Source organism: Heptranchias perlo, chromosome 1 (assembly GCF_035084215.1).
Source record: "Heptranchias perlo isolate sHepPer1 chromosome 1, sHepPer1.hap1, whole genome shotgun sequence".
NCBI lineage: Eukaryota > Metazoa > Chordata > Chondrichthyes > Hexanchiformes > Hexanchidae > Heptranchias > Heptranchias perlo.
The window spans coordinates 197,505,825-197,533,010 of NC_090325.1; the positions used below are offsets into that span (position 1 = coordinate 197,505,825).

General features: G+C 42.1%; 1 long non-coding RNA gene across 1 annotated transcript in view; it reads right to left on the minus strand.

The window, feature by feature from the left end:
• LOC137306981 (uncharacterized) overlaps positions 1–27,186 on the minus strand; it is a 105,783-nt gene that overhangs the window by 39,302 nt on the left and 39,295 nt on the right. The window contains exon 3 of the long non-coding RNA XR_010958992.1: positions 22,185–22,302. This is a non-coding gene — a long non-coding RNA (uncharacterized lncRNA). The remainder of the gene's footprint in view (positions 1–22,184; positions 22,303–27,186) is intronic.

The following is a 27,186-nucleotide window of genomic DNA, read 5'->3' on the forward strand; positions in this document are numbered from 1 at the left end:
CAGTACAATGTTTAAAAAAATAAATCCAGACTGTTGCAATTCATTTTAATGTTTTGTTCATTTAACAGGAAAAGCCATCATTGGAAAACAGAGATTTTATTCTCTTAAATGTTTTATTCTTTTATTAGTTAATCATTTGTGGGCTTGACTGTATATTGATTTTATTTGTACAGGGCGAACTTGGAGTCAGAAAATATCAGCACAATCTGGCTGGTCCAGGGAGTCTGAAATTTCCCTCCACTAATCGGCAATTCGATACCTAACAATCCACAAGGTCCGTGGAATGGGTTTACGGTCAGCTGCTTGCATTTGAAGAATAACTGCCTCATGCATCTATTTTGGACTTTTTTATGGTTACTAGACTGATGTGGTTTACACAATGCTTTATCAGGGGATCTATTTGTTCAATTCTAACCTCATTCGGAAGTTACTCTGGTAACTGGACTTAGAAATTTAGAACATTAACACTAGTTTGCTTCATAATTGCTCTGAACATTTTTTATTATGCCTGTAAAATTCCATAACTGCTAGAGTGTAGTGACACTTTGATATAAAAAAGTAGATAATTGAATAGACAGAAAAGCTGTACTGGAGGATTAGTTGGTGAGTGCACACCCAGTGTGGAATTGAGCATTTCTGACAAGGAAGATTGCAGGTTTGATGCCTGCTTTGACAGTAGCAGTACTACAAAAGGTGACAGCACCCGAGGAAAGGGTGAGTGAGGATAGAGGGGGGGAAGCCAGATTATCACCCAGTGACCCCGCTGGGATGTAGATATTGAGTGACGACAGGCTGTGACATCACCAAAGTTAAACACCCAGGCAACGCTCAGTCCAGGCTCATACATGAGGTACTGAAGGGACACCAATGCCTGTGGAGTCATGTCCCTGCACAAAGGGCGCACCTACAGGAGAGAGAAACGTGGCACCAAAACACACAGATTTGATGTATGTTAATTTACGGAGAGTAAAGCACATTATTTTAATCGCCGACTAGAATCATAGAATCATTCAATGATTCCACATCAGTGAGTATCAGAGGAAATTTATTCCTCCAAAAAGCAAGAACTAGCCAATAATGAAACACCATGGATGAATAAAGAGATAGGGATAAAATTGAAATGAAAGGAAAAAGCATACTTTAAATACGTAGACAATAAAGGAAAGGATGACAAAAGGGAATACAAAGAGGTTAGGAAAGAAGTCAAAAAAAAGGAAAGAGAATGAGATTAGGAACATAGGAACAGGAGTAGGCCATTTAGCCCCTCGTGCCTGCTCCGCCATTTGATAAGATCATGGCTGATCTGTGATCTAACTCCATATACCTGCCTTTGGCCCATATCCCTTAATACCTTTGGTTGCCAAAAAGCTATCTATCTCACACTTTCCCTCATACCCTTTTTAAACAATGATGTGGAGATGCCGGTGATGGACTGGGGTTGACAATTGTAAACAATTTTACAACACCAAGTTATAGTCCAGCAATTTTATTTTAAAGTCACAAGCTTTCGGAGATTTTCTCCTTCCTCAGGCAAATGTTTTTTAAAACATTTGCCTGAGGAAGGAGAAAATCTCCGAAAGCTTGTGACTTTAAAATAAAATTGCTGGACTATAACTTGGTGTTGTAAAATTGTTTACAATTTTTAAACAATGGTACTACGTTTGCAGTCTTCCAGTCCTCCGGTACCTCCCCTGTATCGAGTGAGGATTGGAAAATGATCCTCAGAGCATCCGCTATTTCCTCCCTGGCTTCCTTCAATAGCTTAGGAAACAATCCATCCGGCCCTGGTGACTTATTAACTTTCAAGGATTCCAGTCCCTCTAGTACTTCCTCTCTCGTAATGTTTACCTTATCCAATATTTCACACCTCTCCTCTTTAACTACTACGTCCGGATCATCCCTTTCCTTTGTGAATACGGAGACAAAATATTCATTTAAAACCCTACCCACATCCTCTGCTTCTACACACAAGTTACCCTTATCATCCCTGATAGGTCCCACCTTTTCCTTAGCCATCCTCTTGTTCTTAATGTACTGATAAAACATCTTTAGGTTTTCTTTAATCTTACTGGCTAATATTTTTTCATGCCCTCTCTTTGCTCTCATTTCATTTTTTACATCATCCCTATACTTTCTATACTCCTCTAGGCTTTCTGCACTATTTATTTTTCTGTGACAGTCATAAGCTTTCTTTTTCTGCTTTATCTTGCCCTGTATACTTCTAGACAAGCAGGGGCTCTAAATTTGACAGTGCCACCCTTTTTCTTTGAGGGCATTGTACCTGTAGAATTTCACTTTTTAGCGCCACTAAGGGATGCACAAGAAAAACTCACAGGTAATGACAGCAAAATGGGAGAAATATCGAATAGTCAGAGACTAACAAGGTGGGTATGACATGATCTTACTGAATGGCGGAGCAGGCTCGAGGGGCCGATTGGCCTACTCCTGCTCCTATTTCTTATGTTCTTATGTTCTTATAAGAGGTCGAAAAAGATCATTTAAGATAGAAAGGGGGAAGATAATTGATAAACTAATCAAACTTAGAGAGGATAAAACCCCGGACCGGATGGATTGCATCCGCGAATATTAAAAGTTAGAGAGGAGATAGCAGAGACACAATTACATATATATAAAAATTCACTAGAAAAGGGAATACTGCCAGAGGACTGACAGACAGCTAATGTAATTCCTATATTTAAAAAGGAAGATAGAACCAGTCCAGGGAACTACAGACCAGTTACCTTAACGTCAGTCATAGGAAAAATAATGGAATCTTTACTCAAAGATATAATAGAAAAACATCTAGAAAATGAAAATATAATCAAGAATAGTCAGCATGGATTTCAGAAGGGAAAGTCATGCTTGAAACCTTACTGAATTCTTTGAAGGGTAATGCAATAGATATAATATATTTGGATTTTCAAAAGGCCTTCGATAGGTGCCGCATTGTAGACTCATGACTAAGGTCAGAACATATGGAGTCAGAAGACAGGTAGCAGAATAGTTGTCAAGTTGGCTACAAAACAGAAAACAGGGAGTAGGGGTTAAAGGTAGTTACTCAGACTGGCGAAAGGTGGGAAGTGATGTTCCACTGGGATCGGTACTGGGACACCTGTTGTTCATAATTTACATTAAGGATTTGGAAATCGGAAGTACAATTTCAAAATCTGTGGACACCAAATTGGGATGCAGTTAATACAAAGGAAGAATGCGTCAAAATGCAAGAAGACATTAATAAACTTGCAGAATGGGCGTGTAATTGGCAAATGAATTTCAATATGGATAAGTGTGAGGTGGTGTATTTTGGTAGGAAGAATAAGGAGGCCACACACTGCTTGGATAATAAGAGTCTAAATGAGGTAGAGGATTAAAGGAATCTACGGGTACAGATAGATAAATCACTAAAAGTAGCGACGCAGGTTAATAAGGCCATGAAAAGTGCACATCAAGCACTGAGGTTCCTTTCTAGAGGAATAGAATTGAAAAGCAAAGAAGTTATGTTAAACTTGTATAGAACCTTGGTTAGACCACAGTTGGAGTACTGTGAACAGTTCTGGTCTCCATATTATAGAAAGGATATAGAGGCACTGGAGAATGTGCAAAAAATATTCACAAGGATGATACCAGAACTGAGAGGATATCCTCATCAGGAAAGGCTGAACAGGCTGGGGCTCTTTTCCAAAGAAAAGAGAAGGCTGAGGGGTGATCTGATAGAGGTCTTTAAGATAATAATAGGGTTTGATAGGGTAGACGTGGAGAAAATGTTTCCACTTGTGGGGGAATCCAAACTAGAGTTCATAAATATAAAATAGTCGGTAATTAATCCAATAGGGAATTTAGGAGAAACTTCTTTACCCAAAGAGTGGTGAGAATGTGGAACATGCTACCACATGGAGTAGTTGAGGCGAATAGTGTAGATGCATTTAAGGGAAAGCTAAGTAAGCACGAGGGAAAAAGGAATAGAAGGATATCCCGATAGGGTTAGATGAAGTAGGGAGGGAGGAGGCTCATGTGCAGCACATATGCCGGCTCAGTTTGGGTTTCGCCAGGACCACCCGGCTCCAGACCTCATTACAGCCTTGGTCCAAACATGGACAAAAGAGCTGAATTCCAGAGGTGAGGTGAGAAAGACTGCTCTTGACATCAAGGCAGCATTTGACCGAGTGTGGCACCAAGGAGCCCGAGTAAAATTGAAATCAATGGGAATCGGGGGAAAACTCACCAGTGGCTGGAGTCATACCTGAAACAAAGGAAGATGGTAGTGCTTGTTGGAGGCCAATCATCTCAGCCCCAGGAAATTGCTGCCGGAGTTCCTCAGGGCAGTGTCCGAGGCCCAACCATCTTCAGCTGCTTCATCAAAGACTTTCCCTCCATCATAAGGTCAGAAATGGGGATGTTCGCTGATGATTGCACAGTGTTCAGTTCCATTCGCAACTCCTCAAATAACGAAGCAGTCCGAGCCCGCATGCAGCAAGACCTGGACAACATCCAGGCTTGGGCTCATAAGTGGCAAGTAACATTCGCACCAGACAAGTGCCAGGCAATGACCATCTCCATCAAGAGAGAGTCTAACCACCTCCCCTTGACATTCAACGGCATTACCATCGCCGAATCTCCCACCATCAACATCCTGGGGGTCACCATTGACCAGAAACTTAACTGAACCAGCCATATAAATACTGTGGCTACAAGAGCAGGTCAGAGGCTGGGCATTCTGTGGCGAGTGACTCACCTCCTGACTCCCCAAAGCCTTTCCACTATCGACAAGGCACAAGTCAGGAGTATGATGGAATACTCTCCACTTGTCTGGATGAGTGCAGCTCCAACAACACTCAAGAAGCTCGACACCATCCAGGACAAAGCAGCCCACTTGACTGGCACCCCATCCACCACCCTAAACATTCACTCCCTTCACCACCGGCGCACAGTGGCTGCAGTGTGTACCATCCACAGGATGCACTGCAGCAACTCGCCAAGGCTTCTTCGACAGCACCTCCCAAACCCGCGACCTCTACCACCTAGAAGGACAACAGCGGCAGGTACATGGGAATAACACCACCTGCACGTTCCCCTCCAAGTCACACACCATCCCGACTTGGAAATATATCACCGTTCCTTCATCGTCACTGGGTCAAAATCCTGGAACTCCCTTCCTAACAGCACTGTGGGAGAACCTTCACCACACGGACTGCAGCGGTTCAAGGCGGCGGCTCACCACCACCTTCTCAAGGGCAATTAGGGATGGGCAATAAATGCTGGCCTCGCCAACGACGCCCACACCCCATGAACAAATTTTTAAAAAAACACCAGTTGGGCCTAATGGCCCGTTTCTGTGTTGTAGTTTTGACTTAATTACCATAATCATTGTCACACTCCACTGGCACCACTGAGACCAGCTAGCACACACACACCTGGGACCTCCTTCACCCACATGGCACTGTGCCACACTGGTGTGAGGATGACTACGCCTTCAAAATAAAGCACAATATAAGAAAACTATTAATTAAAATGGGACTGTCAGAAGCAGAGAAAATTGCATATTGCTGGGACCAAATGGCACACTTATCTTTCTTTGTGCTTGTGACCACGGTTTAACAAGACTTGAAGTGGTTAAAGAACTTGTTTAACTTAAGAAAGGCTGTGCTGAACTGCTACCCATGTCCTGATGAACCTTGCTCCACAACAATTCTGTTATATGTTCATTAGCAAAATCCTGCAGATGTTCAGTTTGGCTTTGAACATATGACATTCAGCAACAGATGGCAATATAGACTTCAAGAGGATACAGACAGGTTGGTGGCATGGGCAGACGAAATTTAACACAGAAAAATGCAAAATGATACATTTCGGTGGGAAGAACGAGGAGAGGCAATATAAACTAGAGGGCACAATTCCAAAAGGGGTACAGGAACAGAGAGATCTGGGGGTATATGTGCACAAATCGTTGAAGGTAGCAGGGCAGGTTGAGAAAGCGGTTAAAAAAGCATATGGGATCTTGGGCTTTATAAATAGAGGCATAGAGTACAAAAGTATGGAAGACATGATGAACCTTTATAAAACACAACTGGAGTATTGTGCCCAGTTCTGGACACCGCACTTCAGGAAAGATGTGAAGGCCTTAGAGAGGGTGCAGAAGAGATTTACTAGAATGATTCCAGGGATGAGGGACTTTAGTTATGTGGATAGACTGGAGAAGCTGGGGTTGTTCTCCGTGGAACAGAGAAGGTTGCGAGGAGATTTGATCGAGGTATTCAAAATCATGAAGGGTCTAGACAGAGTAGATAGAGAGAAACTGTTCCCATTGGCGGAAGGGTCAAGAACCAGAGGACATAGATTTAAGGTGATTGGCACAAGAACCAAAGGTGACATGAGGAAAAACTTTTTTACTCAGCAAGTGGTTAGGATCTGGAATGTTCTGCCAGAGTGGGTGGTGGAGGCAGATTCAATCATGGCCTTCAAAAAGGGAACTGGATAAGTACCTGAAAGGAAAGAAATTGCAGGGCTACGGAGATAGGGCAGGGGAGTGGGACTAGCTGGATTGCTCTTGCATAGAGCCAGTGCGGACTCGATGGGCTGAATGGCCTCCTTCCGTGCTGCAACCTTTCTATAATTCTATGATAACAGTGCAGGAACAAAGTTATCCAAAGAAAACCTTTAACGTGCACATTTGGGAGATTGTTATTAGGTGTATTACCTCACCTCAAATGCTCTTTTAAACAAACCAATATATTCTAAATAGAATGTCCATCAGTTTATTTCACAATCACAAGCAAATTGGCAGGAGAATTGATGAAAATGGCATTTGTCATAATTTATTAATGAATAAAAGTCATTCACATTCAAAACTTTTTTTTGAAGGAGTAATGTGCCTCAGGCAGGAATGTTTAAGCAGCAAGATCCATCACTGGATGACTGTATCCCTGGGTCTTAAGACTGACTAACATTGTGGCATTGCTGCTGCTCCACCTGCAGTTTGACATTATTATTGCAGCATTCAGTTGCAGACACTCCAGCTGCTCACTCTCTGACCTAGTTTACCAGAAGTGCACTGTCCTGGGACAGATGTTATAGGTAAACGTTGAAAACATTTTAGACATCAACTGGACTAGCTAACCCATAATATCCTGGAGATCTATAGGGTTGATCAAATTAAGGTGGTGATGCCAAAATCTCACTAAATTGGTACTACATGCCAAACTACAAAAATACCCTCTGGATGTATGAAGGCAAGTGTGTTCTATTAATTATACTAATTGTTTTAAAACCTGCTTTGTTAAAAGGTATGAATTTCTTCAGTATCCATCTAAGTGCTCCATTGTTGCCAGATAAACAGGATCCCAGAGAGCGTTGCAATATTAACACACGTTCTAGGACTAAGGCACATCGATTCAAACTTAAAACGAGGAAGGTGAATACACAGTTAAGATAGAATTCCTTCAGACACAGGCTGGTAAATATGTGCAACCGCCCACTCAGGGAAGCAACAGAAGGGAAGCATGTGAGATATTTAAAAAGATAATGCATAACCTTTTGGCATAAAGGGCGATTGAAGGCTTTAAGAAATAAAGTGGGCAGGAAGTCTGAACACCTGATCAGTATTTTGTAAAACTGAAGGTTAATCCTTGGAGTCTGCAAAACAAACTTAAAAGTGCCCATAGGCGTTCCCTGTTCAATGGAGATGTTACCGGCTTAGTTGGATCTAGACGAGACCTCAAAATGATGGAATAATGAACTGAGTAGTTAAAGCCATAGAATGTAATGTTACAGCGCAAGTAGAGAGCTACACTCAGACAAGACCCACAGACAGCAACTGACCAAGGCCATATCCAAAAGGAGGAGCTCAGCATCCCCAGAGGAGGCAATGCTACAGCAACCAACCTACTGAAAGGAAGATTCACAGTGATGAATAGCCAGTGACATGTTGAATATTTACAGAGAGATAAACTATACAGTCCATTTGGACTGTGTTCTACTGCATTCCGGTTGTGGCCGGTTTGGGTTTGCGTAACTTAATACAATTTAGACTGGGTTATGCGAGACTGTTCAAAGACGATCCAGTTTGGTATCTTGTAGATGTTTGATACGAATGGTAGATCTCCAACCCAATTTTCTGATGTGATAGTGTAGAAAAAGGGAAAAGACTTATGTAAACCCCTTTGATTAATATTCCTTAGGTATTTTACAGATTTACCATTTATTAATCTTAGTCTTTTCCACTCCTGCAGAGTCCTCTGTTCCTAAGAACACAGGGTAACCAAGAAGATAGATGAGGGCTGTGCAGTAGACGTGGTCTACATGGACTTTAGCAAAGCCTTTGACAAGGTACCGCATGGTAGGTTGTTACATAAGGTTAAATCTCACGGGATCCAAGGTGAGGTAGCCAATTGGATACAAAATTGGATTGACGACAGAAGACAGAGGGTGGTTGTAGAGGGTTGTTTTTCAAACTGGAGGCCTGTGACCAGCGGTGTGCCTCAGGGATCGGTGCTGGGTCCGCTGTTAATTGTTATTTATATTAATGATTTGGATGAGAATTTAGGAGGCATGGTTAGTAAGTTTGCAGATGACACCAAGATTGGTGGCATTGTGGACAGTGAAGAAGGTTATCTAGGATTGCAACGGGATCTTGATAAATTGGGCCAGTTGGCCGATGAATGGCAGATGGAGTTTAATTTAGATAAATGTGAGGTGATGCATTTTGGTAGATCGAATTGGGCCAGGACCTACTCCGTTAATGATAAGGCGTTGGGGAGAGTTATAGAACAAAGAGATCTAGGAGTACAGGTTCATAGCTCCTTGAAAGTGGAGGCACAGGTGGATAGGGTGGAGAAGAAGGCATTCAAGCATGCTTGGTTTCATTGGTCAGAACATTGAATACAGGAGTTGGGATGTCTTGTTGGAGTTGTACAAGACATTAGTAAGGCCACACTTGGAATACTGTGTACAGTTCTGGTCACCCTATTATAGAAAGGATATTATTAAACTAGAAAGAGTGCAGAAAAGATTTACTAGGATGCTACCGGGACTTGATGGTTTGACTTACAGGGAGAGGTTGGATAGACTGGGACTTTTTTCCCTAGAGTGTAGGAGGTTTAGGGGTGATCTTATAGAAGTCTATAAAATAATGAGGGGCAGAGATAGTCAAAATCTTTTCCCAAAGGTAGGGGAGTCTATAACGAGGGGGCATAGATTTAAGGTGAGAGGGGAGAGATACAAAAGGGTCCAGAGGGGCAATTTTTTCACTCAAAGGGTGGTGAGTGTCTGGAACGTGCTGCCAGAGGCAGTAGTAGAGGCGGGTACAATTTTAAAAGCATTTGGACAGTTACATGGGAAAGATGGGTATAGAGGGATATGGGCCAAATGCAGGCAACTGGGACTAGCTTAGTGGTATAAACTGGGCGACATGGACATGTTGGGCCGAAGGGCCTGTTTCCATGTTGTAAACTTCTATGATTCTATATCTTGGGAGGAGAAGGAGGGAGTCTGTGTAGGAATGAGTCATGGTGACCTAAAGCTTGCTTGATGTTGGGCACATGATCTTTCCTCTCATCTTTCTGCATCTCCAAGCCAGGAGTTAGTGTTACTGGTGGTTCAGGAAAGGGGTGCTAAAGGTCGCACCATGCAATGAACAGGGCGAGCATTAATAGGGGTTTTTTGCCCTTTTCATATGAATTTCAGATGAGGGTTGGAAAACACATTATAGTTACACAGAAACGCAATGGGGAACTCGGCAAAATACTTCTCTCTCAGAAGGCAAATCTAGGTGCAGTTGCCTGAATGGCAGTCACGCTCAGTTACCCCACCCAAGTGGTTGTTAGTTACGCGTAAGCTTTAACAGTCATAGAGTCATAGAGTTATACAGCACGGATAGAGGCCCTTCGGCCCATCGTGTCCGCGCCGGCCATCAGCCCTGTCTACTCTAATCCCATATACCAGCATTTGGTCCGTAGCCTTGTATGCTATGGCATTTCAAGTGCTCATCCAAATGCTTCTTGAATGTTGTGAGGGTTCCTGCCTCCAGGATGTTCAACTGCAGGGGCACTACAGCCGAGTTAGATCCTGCACTCACCCAATATCTACAAGTGCTCACTTCTAATAGCAAGCAATGTTCAGTAACAGGAATCCTGACTAATTTCCCCTCCATAATGCAGGATCACATAGAATAAGGAGCCTATTGGAATGAGCCTATTGCCTGGCTGGAATCCACTCATTCCCTATGCACTTGGGATAGAATTTGGAAATTCCTGATCTGTATGGCTCAACTACTCATTGGGTAACTTGGCACAAAAGGGGCAACTCTGTCAAGTTCCATCGAGATGAAGGACTATAATCAAAAAGATCATTTTACACCTTATTTAGAGATACACTTCAACTGGTACATTATGTCTCCTGACAACATGTGACCAGTCCAGATGATGTACCCTGTGAAGCCTGAATCAAGATCTCAAAAAAGCTGGTCAACATATACCCCTCTGTAGTTAGAAAGTTCATTTGTTTGCTCCCAAAGAGAGCCCATACAATTAGAGACCGGTTACAGGTCAGTTCATTGATAATTAATGCACAGCAGCTATAACTGGACTTGAATGAAAAGGTCGCAAGTCCTTAGGAGCCTAGGTACAGGAGTAGTAGCTCATGAGGTGAGGGCAGCAGGGATAGCCTTTGCCTTGTGGGGATCCTGTGCAAAGTTTCGATTTGAGGCACCTACATTTTACTGGGCAAACTCATTACTGGATCTGCTCAGGGCCCCATGCAATGCATGGGTTACAAAGTCCTAACACAGCTTCTGGAGGTCGGAACATCTCACTGCAAAGCAAACATCCCATAGGAGGGCTGAGGAATATTGCCACCGCTTCTGCATTGAAGGACAGAGCTAGGAGGTGACCAGTAATTTAGTGATGTGCACGCTTTGTACGTGATTTCTAATAAATAAAACTTGAGGACTAATTGATCACTGCACTCGCTAGTTAACGTATGTGCAATGTGTTTAACATGTATGTAGGTGGATGTAGTACACTGACAATACCAGTGTCTCAGTAGTTTTCACATACCATGAATTCAGTGGTAATGCAAGTGCACATTAGTGGAGAACCTCACAGCTGAGGGCCAATTACAGAAAAAACAATAAATGCTAGAGGTTTCTTTTCACATGTAAATCTTACCTTGGGGAGAACAAAAAAAAACTTCTGTTTTTAGTTAGTTTTAATTACAAGTTGTTAATCAATGTAGCATTCAACTCCAAGAATACTAAAACTTTATCTCTTGCTATCAACGTCCTGAGCTGTGACCACACACAAGTCATTAGCTCATATCTACTGTGGTAAACTTGTAGAATATGACAGCTTTTCAAAAACAACGCACATATGACCTGAATTCTGTGAAGCAATGAGATTTTAAGAACCATTTCAGTTTGTAGCCATGCATTAAGCCACAGTGCAAAAACTTCACCCGATTCAAGATTTACTATGTTCTAGTTTGGCCTGAGCGCAACAGGGGAATGGAATTCTTTATTTCCACTAACAGGATTTTAAGTTCACCGTCACACTTCTGAAGAGCTGAGAGGCAGTCCACATAATCTAATGAACAATAAAATGACCCTGGGCTTGTAATAATCCTCATTAAAAAGTAATTCAAACACATTCATGTATGTTGTGATATTTTGAATAAAAACACTGTATAAACAGGACATTTAATGGGGAAATGTGGACAAAATCTATTTGCTTTTGATGGAAATTGTGATTTAAACTTTAGTCGTGAAAGATCCATCTTCCTCATTTACACAGTATCTTCTGCATTCCACAGCTACCCATTACACATTCATTGGCTTTGAAATACAGAACTATAGTCAAGGTATGTGGAAATCTAATCTGTAATAAAAGGAGCCCATTTATACTTTTGCATCTAATAAATGTTCCTAATCATGTTGTACTGTAAAAAATGTAAATAATTTTAAACACCACCACATGCATGAACATTCCCAATTCCATCACCACACCTCATTTCAGCAGAATTGGTATTCAGCCTTTTTTAAAACCAGAATTGGAACATATGTTCTTATAGGAATGTCCAGGATCGGAAAGATTATTTCAATCCATCTGGTTACCCCCAGAATTAACAACAGAACACACAGTTCACTACTTAAATCCCTTACTTGATTTTCTTGCCAAATGCCTGTTCAACTCCTCAAAATTACTGATGTTACAAGACCACCCATTTCAAAGATTCACCACCCTGCGTGTGTAGTGGTGATATCTAATCTGTTTATTCACCTTCCCTCTTGAGCTTCATCCCATGCCCCTTTTTTTCAGGACCACGGTGAATAGTTTACTAGGATTTAACTTGTCGATACTCTTAAGATTCCTGAATATCTCAATAATAAGTCTTGCCTTCTCCAATGCCCAGCTCAGATTTTGTGGGCTCCAATTTCTTTCTCCAGGTTTTCCCCCCATTTCTGATACTAAAAGTTCGGAAAAAAGCAATGAAAACAAACCTTACAGGTACTTACAGATCCAATGCCAAGGAACCCAAGCCTCACGTCAGGCCAAGGTATGAAGAGGTTCTACAGCTTTAAAAGAGTCCATGTACATAGAAAATAGGAGCAAGAGTCGACCATTCGGTCCTTCGGGCCTGCTCCGCCATTCAAAATGATTATGGCTGATCGTCTAACTCAGTACCTATTCCTACTTTTTCCCCATATCCCTTGATCCCTTTAGCATTAAGAAATATATCTATCTCCTTCTTGAATACATCTAATGACTTGGCCTCCACTGCCTTCTGTGGTAGAGAATTCCACAGGTTCACCACCCTCTGAGTGAGGAAATTTCTCCTCATCTCGGTTCTAAATGGCATACCCCGTATCCTGAGACTGTGACCCCTGCTTCTGGACTCCCCAGCCATCGGGAACATCCTCCCTGCATCTCGTCTGTCCAGTCCTGTTAGGATTTTATGTTTCGATGAGATCACCTCTCATTCTTCTAAGTTCTAGTGAATATAGGCCTAGTCGACCCAATCTCTCCTCATACATCAGTCCTGCCATCCCAGGAATCAGTCTGGTAAACCTTTGTTGCACTCCCTCCATGGCAAGGACATCCTTCCTCAGATAAGGAGACCAAAACTGCACACAATACTCCAGATGTGGTCTCACCAAGGCCCTGTATAACTGCAGTAAGACATCCCTATTCCTGTACTCAAATCTTCTTGCAATGAAGGCCAACATACCATTCGCCTTCCTAACTGCTTGCTGCACCTGAATGCTCGCTTTCAGCGACTGGTGTACAAGGACACCCAGGTCTCGTTGCACCTCCCCTTTTCCCAAACTATCACCATTCAGATAATAATCTGCCTTTCTGTTTTTACAACCAAAGTGGATAACCTCACATTTATCACGTTATACTGCATCTGCCATGTTCTTGCCCACTCACCCAACTTGTCTAAATCACATTGGAGCCTCTTTGCATCCTCCTCACAGCTCACATTCCACCCCAGCTTGCAAAGTTGGAAATGTTACATTTAGTTCCCTCATCCAAATCATTGATATATATTGTGAATAGCTGGGGCCCAAGCACTGATCTCTGCAGTACCCCACTAGTCACTGCCTGCCACCTGGAAAAAGACCCGTTTATTCCTACTCTCTCTTTCCGTCTGTCAACCAATTCTCAATCCATGCAAGTATATTCCCCCCAATCCCATGTGCTTTAATTTTGCACACTAACCTCTTGTGTGGGACCTTATCAAAAGCCTTCTGAAAATCCAAATACACCACATCCACTGGTTCTCCCCTATCTACTCTACTAGTTACATTTTCAAAAAACTCCAGTAGATTTGTTAAGCATAATTTCCCTTTCATAAACCTATGATGACTTTGTCCAATCCCGTTAATGCCCTCCAAGTGTTCTGTTATCACATCTTTTATAATACTGTAGCATTTTCCCCACTATCAGAACAGAAGAAGAGAAGAAATAGGAGCAGGAGTAGGCCAATCGGCCCCTCGAGCCTGCTCCGCCATTCAATAAGATCATGGCTGATCTGATCCTAACCTCAAATCTAAATTCATGTCCAATTTCCTGCCCGCTCCCCGTAACCCTAATTCCTTTTACTTCTAGGAAACTGTCTATTTCTGTTTTAAATGTATTTAATGATGTAGCTTCCACAGCTTCCTGGAGCAGCAAATTCCACAGACCTACCACCTTCTGAGTGAAGATGTTAGGCTAACTGGTCTGTATTTCCCTGTTTTTTCTCTCCCTCCTTTTTTAAATAGTGAGGTTACATTTGCCACCCTCCAATCTGTAGGAACTGTTCCAGAGTCTATAGAATTTTGGAAGATGATCACCAATCCATCCACTATTTCCAGGGCCACTTCCTTTAGTACTCTGGGATGTAGATTATCAGGCCCTGGGGATTTGTCAGCCTTTAGCCCCATTAATTTCCCTAGCACTATTTTTTTTTTACTAATACTGGTTTCCTTCAGTTCCTCCCTCTCACTAGAACCTTGGTTCCCTAACATTTCTGGGAGGTTATTTGTGTCCTCCTTTGTGAAGACAGAACCAAAGTATGATGTTGAATTGTTCTGCCATTTCTTTGTTCCCCATTATAACTTCCCCCATTTCTGACTGTAAGGGACCTACATTTGTCTTCACTAGTCTTTTTCTCAACATATTTATAAAAACTGACTGTAAAAGCTTCTATGTTCCCTGCTAGTTTACTCTCATACCCTATTTTTCCCCCCTTAATCTATCTCTTTGTCCTCCTTTGCTGAATTCTGAACTGCTCCCAATCCTCAGACTTGCCGCTTTTTCTCTTTGGATCTAATACTATCCCTAATTTCTTTTGTAAGCCACGGTTGAGCAACTTTTCTTGTTTTATTTTTGCGCCAGACATGTACTTACACAATGGATGATAGGTTAGCACCATTTGCTCCTGACTAAACAAATACCGCCACTGGTTGTAGACTAATGCCATTCACCAAGATCCCGTTTTGTTGAGAATTTGATGAACTGCTGTTTGAGAGCCAGAAGCAAATGAAAACATTTGTTGATTTTTTTCACTGAAGAGCAGCAACTGATCTTGTGAGGGGATGGTGGTCCCTAGATACACTAAAGTACCACGGGTATTGCAGGGTTAAGTCTTCTCAGGCAGCACCATGATAGAAACCTCCAATCAGGAACAAACAGAAAGTGAATCACTACTGAGCATCTTGATGTTCTGTAAGACCTTACATCCCTCTTCCTATTCCAACAAAAATAGTTTTCCCCCCAGAAATAGCATCTGTAACTATAAATAGTACATGTACTACACAACAGTTTGGAGGTCAGAGTTTCCAGAAGAACAGGCTAATATCCTTCTGAAGGAGTATGCTCACAAAAGAGATCAATGTCCAGCCTTGGCAGCTAACATCGACTGGTGGACTGATCTAAATTAGACTCAGAGGCTACATCAGTTTTGGAAGAAGAAATAACCCCCACTCAACTGAACTAGCGTGACATCATTTCCATTTCCCACAGCAGCTAGTCTTGTGGTCTCTGAGTAAAACAATGTCGTGCTCAATTATGGCTACTCTTTGCTTTGGGCCCATGTCCAGGAGGAACTGGGTTGAGAACGCCATTTCAAGTCGGATCCTTGCAGACAGCAGACTGAAAAGACTTTGATTGATTAAACCTGGGATCGGTTTGAAATGGACATAATTTTACTCACTAAATATTATCCAGTATACTGTTTAAAAAAATTGAGGGAAGCAAGAAATTAGAGTCATGGCCAAAAACATATTACTACTATCAATTACATTAGATTACCTATTTCTGCAGATTTAGTGCCAACGCAGCACTCCCCCCTTCCCCTTGCAGCACTCCCCCCCCCCCCCACCCCCCCCGCAGCACTCCCCCCCCCCCTTTCCCCCCACCCAATGCTAACCTCTGTACCTTGACTTCACCCTCATATCTCTCATTTGATTTCCCTGCCATTATACTTGTTTTCCAATTTGAGTTTTTCCATATTCCTATGCTTCTCCCTCTTGGATTTTTTTTGTCCTCTCTTGGGGCTAGGAAAACTTTGACAAACTCTCAACAAAACAGGATCTTGTTGAATTGCATTATTTTACACCAACTGATTGTGTGTTGTTTGTAAGCCACAGCAAATCACAGGCCTCAATTTCCAAGTGCAATGAGCAGGATGGACATCGCGATGATATTGTTACGTGTTTAAAATGCAAATACTTTATACCAAGTGCAGAAGAATATTAGAATTGTGCACAGTTCTGGTCTCCATATTATAGAAAGGATGTCGAGGCATTGGAGAAGGTGCAAAAAAGATTCACAAGGATAATACCAGAACTGAGGGGTTATCCTCATCAGGAAAGGCTGAACAGGCTGGGGCTCTTTTCTCTAGAAAAGAGAAGGCTGAGGGGTGACCTGATAGAGGTCTTTAAGATAATGATAGGGTAGATGTAGAGAAAATGTTTCCACTTGTGGAGGGGGAGGGGGCCAAAACTAGAGGTCATAAATATAAGATAGTCGCTAATAAATCCAATAGGGAATTCAGGAGAAACTTCTTTACCCAGAGTAGTTAGAAAGTGGAACTCACTACCACAAGGAGCAGTTGAGGCGAATAGCACAGTTACATTTAAAAGGAGAAAGGAATAGAAGGATATGCTGATAGGGTGCGGTGAAGTCGGGAGGGAGGAGGCTCGTGTGAAGCATAAATGCCGGCACAGATCTGTTGGGCCGAATGGCCTGTTTCTGTGCTGTAGTTTCGATGTAATTCAATGTAAATCAATTCAATTTCTTCATTTTAAACTGCCACAGAAAGATCTGTTTTTATTTCTTCCCCCCCCCGCCCGCCAAGAAGAACATTTTTGTTTATAATTTTGTATAAGACGACACATTCATCAGCTGGACATATCGGGTAAAATACATGGTACAAACACAGTTGATTTTATCAATAAAATGTAATTGACAAAAATTCCTGTATATTTGTCAGATATAGATTCAGGATATAACTAAAATAAGAAATTCAGAATGATGAGAGATTTATTTCTACACTAAAACATAGAATTCAGTCTTCGCCAACATTTGAATCAGTTGCTGGGAATTGAAACAGGGAGGCAAAGTTCATTGTTTCTCTACATTTCTTTTGCCTTCATGAGGTGAGAGAATTTGAACAATTAAAAATTTTTTGAAACATAAATTTTAACAAAATAAAATTGTTGAAAAATTAAAGCCAAAATATTGAAAACGACAACTAGAATTGTTAAATCACTTTTTTTCCAACATAAACTAAAATGTGGGACTGAAAATCTAATCTAACACTACGTTTCTTAAGTTTACAAAAGAAAATTCTAAATTCAGGGAGGAGACTAAAACTAAAATGGGCAAATATTCCAATTATATTCAACTATGCCCCCAGGACCACCCCCCACCCCCCGCCTTCCACTAATAACCCAACAAACAAGAGAAAAGGTACATTGCTGCACATCCGCCCTAGACCCCAGCACATTGCAAGAAAATGAAAACACCAGGCCGAGTGTCAAACTTCGGTCAAAAACTAATGACACTGGGAGCCCAGCCAGGCACTGGCTACAGGAAACCTGCAGCACTGTCACACCCTGCAATACCCCATCTCACCTCAGGACAGGGTTAGGGTGCCCAGTTGTCAAACCTCAGCTGCCATTTTTCCACCAGTACATCACGTGCAAGTGAAATCAAGGAAAACCCAAAAGATATTTTTTATAAATACATAAAGAGCAAGAGGATAACTAAGGAAAGAGTAGAGCCAATAGAGACCAAAAAAGTAACCTGTGTACAGAGGTGGAAGACATGGGTATGGTTCTTAATGAAAACTTTGCATCGTCCCTCACAAAAGAGAGGGACGATGCAAAGATTGTGGTTAAGGAGGAGGGAGTGTGAAATATTGGCTGGGATAAACAGAGAGAGGGGAAGTATTAAGGGGATTAGCATCTTTGAAAGTAGATAAGTTGCCAGGCCCAGATGAAATGTATCCCAGGATTAAGAGAAGCAAGGGAGGAAATAGCGGAGGCTCTGACCATCATTTTCCAATCCTCCCTGGCTACAGGCGTGGCGCTGGAGGATTGCTAATGTTGTACCGTTGTTTAAAAAGGGAGAAAGGGACAGACCAAGTAATTACAGGCCAGTCAGCCTAACCTTGGTGGTGGGCAAATTATTGGAATAAATTCTGAGGGATAGTATTAATCGCCATTTATAAAGGCAAGGAGTAATCAAAGACAGTCAGCATGAATTTGTTACGGGAAGGTCATGTCTGACTAATTTGATTGAATTTTTTTTAAGGTAGTAATAAAGGAGGGTCGGTGAGGGTAGCGCGTTTGGTGTCGTCTACATGGATTTCAGCAAGGCTTTTGACAAGGTTAGATCCAAAATTGGCTCAGTGGTAGGATGCAAAGGGTAATGGTTGACAGGTGTTTGTGTGACTAGAAGGCGGCTTCCAGTAGAGTTCTGCAGGGCTCAGTACTCGGTCCCTTGCTTTTTGTGATGTATATTAATGATTTAGACTTAAATTTAGGGGGATGATTAAGAAGTTTGCAGATGTTACAAAAATTGGCCGTGTGGTTGATAGTGAGGAGGGAAGCTGTAGACAAATGGCAAATAGAATTCAATCTGGAGAAGTGCGAGGTAATGCATTTAGGGAGGGCAAATAAGGCAAGGGAATACACAATAAATAGGAGGATACTGAGAGGTGCAGGGGAAGAGAGGGACCTTGGAGTGCATGTCCACAGATCCCTGAAGATAGGACAGGTAGATAAGGTGGTTAAGGCGGCATACGGGATGCTTTCCTTTATCAGCCGAGGCATAGAATATAACAGCAGAGAGATTATGCTAGAACTGTATAAAACACTAGTTAGGTCACAGCTTGAGTACTGCATAGTTCTGGTCACCACATTACAGGAAAGATGTGAGTGCCCTAGAGAGGGTACAGAGGAGATTAACGAGGATGTTGCCAGGACTGGAGAATTTTAGCTATGAGAGAAGATTGGATAGCCTGTGGTTGTTTTCTTTGGAACAAAGGAGGCTGAGGGGAGATTTAATTGAGGTATATAAAATTATGAGAAGCCTAGATAGAGTGGATTGGGAGGACCTATTTCCCTTAGCGGAGAGGTCAATGACCAGGGGGCACAGATTTAAAGTGATTGGTAGAAGGATTAGAGGGGAGCTGAGGAGAATTTTTTTCACCCAGAGGGTGGTGGGGGTCTGGAACTCACTGCCTGAAAGGGTGGTAGAGGCAGAAACCCTCAACTCATTTAAAAAGTACTTGGATGTGCTTTTGAAGTGCTGTAACCTACAAGGCTACAGACCAAGAGCTGGAAAGTGGGATTAGGCTGGGCAGCTCTTTGTTGGCCAGCACAGACATGATGGGCCGAATGGCCTCCTTCTGTGCCGCAAATTTCTATGATTCCATGACTCCTTTTCCAAACATTTGTTTCTATTTAATTTCTTTAGCTCCTCCCTCGTCTTTCATTCACCCTCCTTTATTTCTCATTCCCTGTTCTTCCCATTGTTTGTGCCTTTTTACCGTTTTCTTCCGGTCCTGTTTTTCTTTCCATGCCCACTGCTTCCTTAGATGGTATGTGAAGGAAATGGATGAGACATTTGAAGGTCTAAGACAGCAGCAAACTATAAAAAGCAAATTCGCCTTCTATACTGGGCCCTCAGCAAAGCTCAGCCAGGGAGAAGCATTTCGTTGCTGGAGAGTTCAGTCACAGCACTGAGACGCCGTGGTACGTACTGATTTAAATCAGTTTGGCAGTGAAGGGGCTGACACAGCCAATTAAGTAAAGAGAACTCCTCTTTTGCTTTTAATTAAATAATACAATAAAAATCAAACCTTACTTACAGCTCGACAACTTTATGATGCCAAGGGCATACAAGTGCAATAATTAGGACATTATAAGTACTGTGAGGTTCCTTGGGATATCATCATGGATCAAAAACAATCAGCCATCAAAAGTCACATCACATTTGAACACAAAAGTCAAACGAAAATGAACAATCCCATTTCCACCCCCACCTGTTGAACTCTATACAAATGCAGTGACTGGGCTATTAAGAGCAATTTACTTAAATGGTACAACACTGAAAGTTTGAGTTATCTGCAGTGTGGATATCATAGCACTTGCTCACACAGCTCATCAAACTTAATCCTTTCAACTTTTGGTCCGATCATATTAAATTTTTACAATTTTGAGTCCGTTATCTTTGAACTAGAATTTTTTTTCTTTTGTAATGTTTTGGAGTCAGCTGATACCCAAAATCAGGGTTTGGCACCCACGGCTGGAGCTTATCGTTACTGGACACACCCCGGAGAGGGCTGGAGCTTATCGTTACTGGACACACCCTGGAGAGGGCTGGAGCTTATCATTACTGGACACACTCCAGAGAGTTTCTAACCTATGTCTCCCTAAACAATATGAGACATTATGGTGACACTAGTAAATTTCTTCAGTTGATCCCATTAAAATGCACAGTATGTAAAAGGCTACTGGCCAGTTCCAGTGACTGGGAAATATCAAATCTCACCACACCTTTCAAACCTTTCCATCAAATTTTCTCCAGATGCTGATCCAATTAGCCCCACTGCCTCCCTTGGCTGTCCATTCTGAACATTCATCATCCTCTGCGTGAAGTGCCGCTAAACCCAAAATGTTTTTTCAACATCCTCTCCCATGAGATTTGGTCCATATCATTTGGGGAAAAACTACACAGGCAGAAGGGTTAGACTCCACCACATGCCGTTACTGCTGCCTCCACACTGTCCTCTTCCAAGCATATGAACCCCAGTGTCAACAACACACTTCCATTACCCACATGCCTTTTCTCAGACATCAGCTGTAATAGGAGGTGTAAGAAATGCGGCTCATCAAACCTGCTCTGTCATTCTTGTTTGCCATGGCAACTATCTCTTTAATCCCAATTCCCTGACATTTTGCAAGATCCCGTTTAAACACCCCAACTGATTCGGCACCTATGTCCCTCTGGGGCACTGTGTTCCACTTTCTCTTAACCCTTCGTGTGGAGAACTTTTTTCTGGACTGACTTTTAATCAACTTAGCGTCAATTCTACATGTCCTTATTCTGGATTCTCCCATTACAGGGAACAGGTGTTCCTTATTCCATTCATTATTTTAATCACCTCATTCAGTTCACCCCCCAACATTCTCATCTCAAGGGAATCCCAGGTATCATCCTAATTGTCCTGCTCGGATTGGCAGTCCCAATTATAACCAAATTGAAGTCACATTTTAAGAAAACATATGGAACAATTAAATTCACATCTTTGGGGGCAAAGTAAGATTGAGATAACCCAAGCTCGCAGAGTGAAAACAAGCTTCACAAAGTGCACTAATAGTGATATCATTAACTTCAATTGCATTACACCTCATTCTGTCCCCAAAAGATACAACTTGTCCCAAAACAATCTTCAGACTGAAGGGCGCATATTACCATATCATATTCTATGGTCAACACAGCTTTGTGATCAGCCAATAAACACAACTATAGCACAGAAAGTTGAACAGGATCGGTTTCCTCACTGAGACAGATCATCATGACTGAAAATCAAAGTAAAAGCACTGTTCAAACATTAAGTGTCTTTCACTAATTCTAGACCACAGTAATGGAGTATGGCAGCTCCATCTAGTGGCTTTTTATTCTTTAAGAACTGATACCAAACTCAGACTGAAGTATCTTGAATTGATATGAATACCGTTAATCTTATGAATACCTAAGGTTAAAGCCAATAAAAATCTGAAATAAAAACAGAAAATTCTGGACAAAACAGAAGGTATCTCTCCATCTGAAGAGAGAAAGACAATTTAACATTGAAGTACAAACCCTTGGTCAGAAAGGTCTACCATCTTGTCGGGAACCCAGCACTCAACCATTTAAACTTCTGATTTACCTCTCAAATTGCATTTTTAATAAGCAGACAAGTATTTCTTTTAGGTTCGCAGACTTACTTCACATTTACTTACAAATGTCAGTAATCACTCCTACGTTCATCGTAGAAAGGTAAAAGTTCCATTTCTCACAAAGAGTTACTAGATTAGTTTACTGTCAGTCACTGTAACTCGTAATATTTTTTTTAAAAATCACATTAAGTTCATACCTTTGAAATATGCATTCGATAACTAGTTAAAGAGTGAACAATTTGATTCTGGTACATACAGGTATGTAGGCACTCTGTGACAGTAGTGGCATCAATCAAATATCCATTGCAAAGACGACACGTGATGTGAGCATTAATGTCCCACAGCTTTATCTTCCTAGTCAGCATCTTTGAACCCTTAGAAAAAAGAAAAACTTTTTTAAAATGTTGTGTTTCATCAATAGATATACAATGAGGAACATCAGGGTGTCAAGTTTGAGAGAAGTGAGGAAGATTTCAAATTATAAATGACCAAGTCACAAATGATGACGTCAGTCTCACGTGGAATAAATGTGGCAATCCACTGCTTATTCCTGTGAATTCAATGAATGCCAGAAGACAATTTCACATATAAACAAAGTGTTAAAAGTTATTCTCAGCAATTAAGACCCACACCAGTGTAAAACACTACACGGAAACACAGGCTGGTACCTTTATCTGGCCCTTTTTAAAGTTTGTCTATACCATTCAGCTCTGCCAAACACTACATTCAATAAACAGCAATTACAATAAATGACAACCCCACACTGATTTGAACTGTGGACATGTAGCTGAAGAGTTTCAATTATTTGAACAAACTGTGTGAACATTCTAACAATACACATTACAAAGACTAACCGAACTATAAAGGTAAATTGCTTTCAATGTGGTGTTTTAAGCAGCAGTTACTATATTAAGTAGTCAGCTGAGGAAATAATTAACATGCATACAAACACCAGGTCAATGTTTGTGCGTTAAATCAGCGCTACCATTATCAACCAAGATGGAGTAAGAATTATGAACTTGAAGCATTCATTTTCACTATTTTCTTGAGCACCTCTTGTTCCTGCTGCTATCATTTAAGTGTTGATTTAAGTTTTAAGTCTATTTTGTTCACTCCTGAGGAAACCTAATGATGTGATGTCAATGAACTATATCCAAGGTGCACATATATTAGGGTTTTTACCAATCTCATGCCAAAACCATCACTGGCGTGGGTGAAGTTCCCATTGTACTTGTCACTCATTGCTACCTAATCATTCATGAATTCCTAGTGAATTATCTTTCAACGTGTGCCCATTCAACCCATAATATTCAAACCTAAAGAATATTTTAGTGCCGAAAAAAACAGGTTCATCATCCATCAACTTTTGTGCCAATGGAGAAGCCTTTTTGTGGATTAACATCGACCAGAGAACTGTATAAAGGGTGCTCAGATAAGTCAACTTTATCTAGTGACCCATACAGTAAAAAGACTAGCATTTCTATAGCGCCTTTCATGACCTCAGGACGTCCTAAAGCGCTTTACTGCCAATGAAGTACTTTTGAAGTGAAGTCACTGTTGTAATGTAGAAAACACAGCAGCCAATTTATGCACAGTAAGGTCCCACAAACAGCAATGAGATGATGAGCAGATCATCTGTTTTTTTTTTAAAAGTGATGTCGGTTGAGGGATTAATATTGGCCAGGATACCAAGAGACTAGAACTAACTTGTCACCACTGCAAATATCTGAGGACTGTTCACAGAGGGCAGTCTAAAGTGTGCGGCACTGAGCAGAAAAGTGCTTGCTTTTCCATGACTTTGCTACAAAATTGCCAGTAATTTAGATGCACAATGTTTGTGCCTGAAGCCCTGAAACCTTGTTCCCTGTCTACATTAAAGCATTGATGCAGAATTCCCTCGCAACAGCACAAGAATCATTAAATCTCAGCCAAGAGAAATAAAGTGTATAGTAACTGTCTATTTTAACTTAATGCACCACCTCAACACATCTTCAAAAGCAAAAGACTGTGGATGCTGGAAATCTGAAATAATAACAGAAAATGCTGGAAATACTCAGCAAGTCAGGCAGCAGGAGACAGATGCTGCCTAACTTGCTGAGTATTTCCAGTATTTTCTGTTTTTATTACCCAATTACCTAAACCTAGTACCTAAACACCTCTTGCTGCTTCTGCGACTGTGTGGAGGGACTAGCAGCTGACCTTGCCTGGAATGCCAGTTTTAAGGCAGGGAACACAGCACATAAAAAAGACTTGCATTTATATTGCGACTTTCACGACCTCAGGACATCCCAAAGCACTTTACAGCCAGTGAAGTACTTTTGCAGTGTAGGCACTGTTGTATTGTAGGCAACACTGCCCTTGTCATTCATCCTCCACAGAGTCAGAGAATTAAAATAAACCTTAGAAACAAAGACAGCCCAAGCTGTAAATATTGTGAAATCTCAACATCGAAAAGCGTCACTGCACAGAAATACTACTGCACAGCAAACCCTGGGGATGACAGCAGAGCAGTGCTTAGATAGGACGGAAACACTGGTGTGACCACATGGAAATACATACCACAATTCTTGCCACAGACTACACTGAAAATCAAGCCCCTTCAAGCCATCCTGCCATTCCCAATTCCTATGATCATATTTTCACATCACAATTTCAACCACGATGTGGAGATGCCGGTGATGGACTGGGGTTGACAATTGTAAACAATTTTACAACACCAAGTTATAGTCCAGCAATTTTATTTTAAATTCACAAGCTTTCGGAGATTTTCTCCTTCCTCAGGCAAATGTTTCAAGATCTCCTTGAAGCCTACGCATTTATACATATTGAACAATAATACATGGTGTTTACAGACTGCCCCTGCAACTGCCCGTTGCCAAGGCAATCACCGTGTTCAGACAGAGAGGTGTTACCTGCAGAACCTCCGAATACACATTCAACAAAAAAACAAACAGGGAAAAAAAAGAGAAAAAAAAACACAGAGAGAGGCAGAAACATCCGGAAGGCAGAGAGAGCCAGCAAATGACCCATTATATTAAAAACACGAATCTCCATCAAAGACGGGCACCTCAGCACCTCACTCTACCGCAAGCCCACGGACAACCTCACGATGCTCCACTTTTCCAGCTTCCACCCTAACCACGTCAAAGAGGCCATCCCCTATGGACAGGCCCTGCGAATACACAGGGTCTGCTCAGACGAGGAGGAACGCGATGGACACCTACAGACGCTGAAAGACGCCCGAGTAAGAACGGGATATGACGCTCGACTCATCGATCGACAGTTCCGACGGGCCACAGCAAAAAATCGCATAGACCTCCTCAGGAGACTAACACGGGACGCAACCAACAGAGTACCCTTTGTCGTCCAGTACTTCCCCGGAGCGGAGAAACTACGCCATGTTCTCCGCAGCCTTCAACATGTCATCAATGAGGACAAACACCTCGCTATGGCCATCCCCACACCTCCACTACTCGCCTTTAAACAGCCACCCAACCTCAAACAGACCATCGTTCGCAGCAAACTACCTAGCTTTCAAGAGAACAGCGTCCACGACGCCACACAACCCTGCCACGGTAACCTCTGCAAGACATGCCAGATCATCGACACAGATACCACCATCACACGAGATGACACCACCCACCAGGTGCATGGTTCATACTCCTGTGACTCAGCCAACGTTGTCTACCTCATACGTTGCAGGAAAGGATGCCCCAGAGCATGGTACATTGGCGAGACCATGCAGACGCTGCGACAACGGATGAACGGACACCGCGCAACAATCGCCAAACAGGAGGGTTCCCTCCCAGTCGGGGAACACTTCAGCAGTCATGGACATTCATCCACCGACCTTCGGGTAAGCGTACTCCAAGGCGGCCTTCGAGACACACGACAACGCAAAATCGTCGAGCAGAAATTGATAGCCAAGTTCCGCACCCATGAGGACGGCCTCAACCGGGATCTTGGGTTCATGTCACGCTACACGTTACCCCACCAGCGAACAAATGTTATCTGTTTTTAATATAATGGGTCATTTGCTGGCTCTCTCTGCCTTCCGGATGTTTCTGCCTCTCTCTGTGTTTTTTTTTCTCTGTTTTTTTTCCCTGTTTGTTTTTTTGTTGAATGTGTATTCGGAGGTTCTGCAGGTAACACCTCTCTGTCTGAACACGGTGATTGCCTTGGCAACGGGCAGTTGCAGGGGCAGTCTGTAAACACCATGTATTATTGTTCAATATGTATAAATGCGTAGGCTTCAAGGAGATCTTGAAACATTTGCCTGAGGAAGGAGAAAATCTCCGAAAGCTTGTGAATTTAAAATAAAATTGCTGGACTATAACTTGGTGTTGTAAAATTGTTTACAATTTCAACCACTACCTTTTTCATGACCATTGCAGCTTTCATAAGACTGCACAGGAATAGGCAGCAAGAAGGAAATCTCACTGCTGCACAGGAGAGTGCAATGATGGACACAATGGTGTGTATGAAGGTCTCATCAGGGTATCAGCACTTTGGTTCTCCTGTGCTGAAATAAGTTTCAGCACACTGTTTTTCAGCAAGGCCGTCTTAGCCCTGCGTTTTCAAACATTGTGATTAGATCTCATCATCACTGGGGCATTGGTCTCTATTTTCAAAAACTGATGTAATTTTTTCGTCATGCCAACCTTGTATGGTTTAAACAATTAAAACCTACAAACTTTGATACACATACCTGGCTGAGCATATGCTTAAAACATTACAAAAAAAGCATGATTATCTTGATAATCCACAAGGCCCATATTTACACCTATGTTTCTTTCTATGCACACACTTCATTATATTATGCAAACAGCAACAGGCTAACGTAATCAAGCAGCATTTGAATCAAAGACCTAGTTACATTAACCAGCTTCATGTGCAGTACCCTATATATCCTCACTTAATCCACATCCCCTTCCACCGTCTTATCACCAAGGCCAGAATGGAGCAGAGCCAGAAGAGCAAAGAGTTGGGGGGAGGGGACAGAGTCTGGCATCAAGGAGCATTTCAGAGAGATGGAGCTAGGACACGAGTACAGTGGAGAGAGAGGTGCCTACAACCCGGTGCCTCTAAATATTTACATAGCACTGGGGTGTATTGTCTGGGAGCACCAGGAGCAGGAGAGGCAGGTGGGAGCTGTGAACATGCAGGGGTTGGGGACAAAAGAGGATGCATATCAGGCCAGAGCAGGATTTCCCCTCCCCCCGACTTTAGAGCATAATTTATGGACACAGTTGATCATC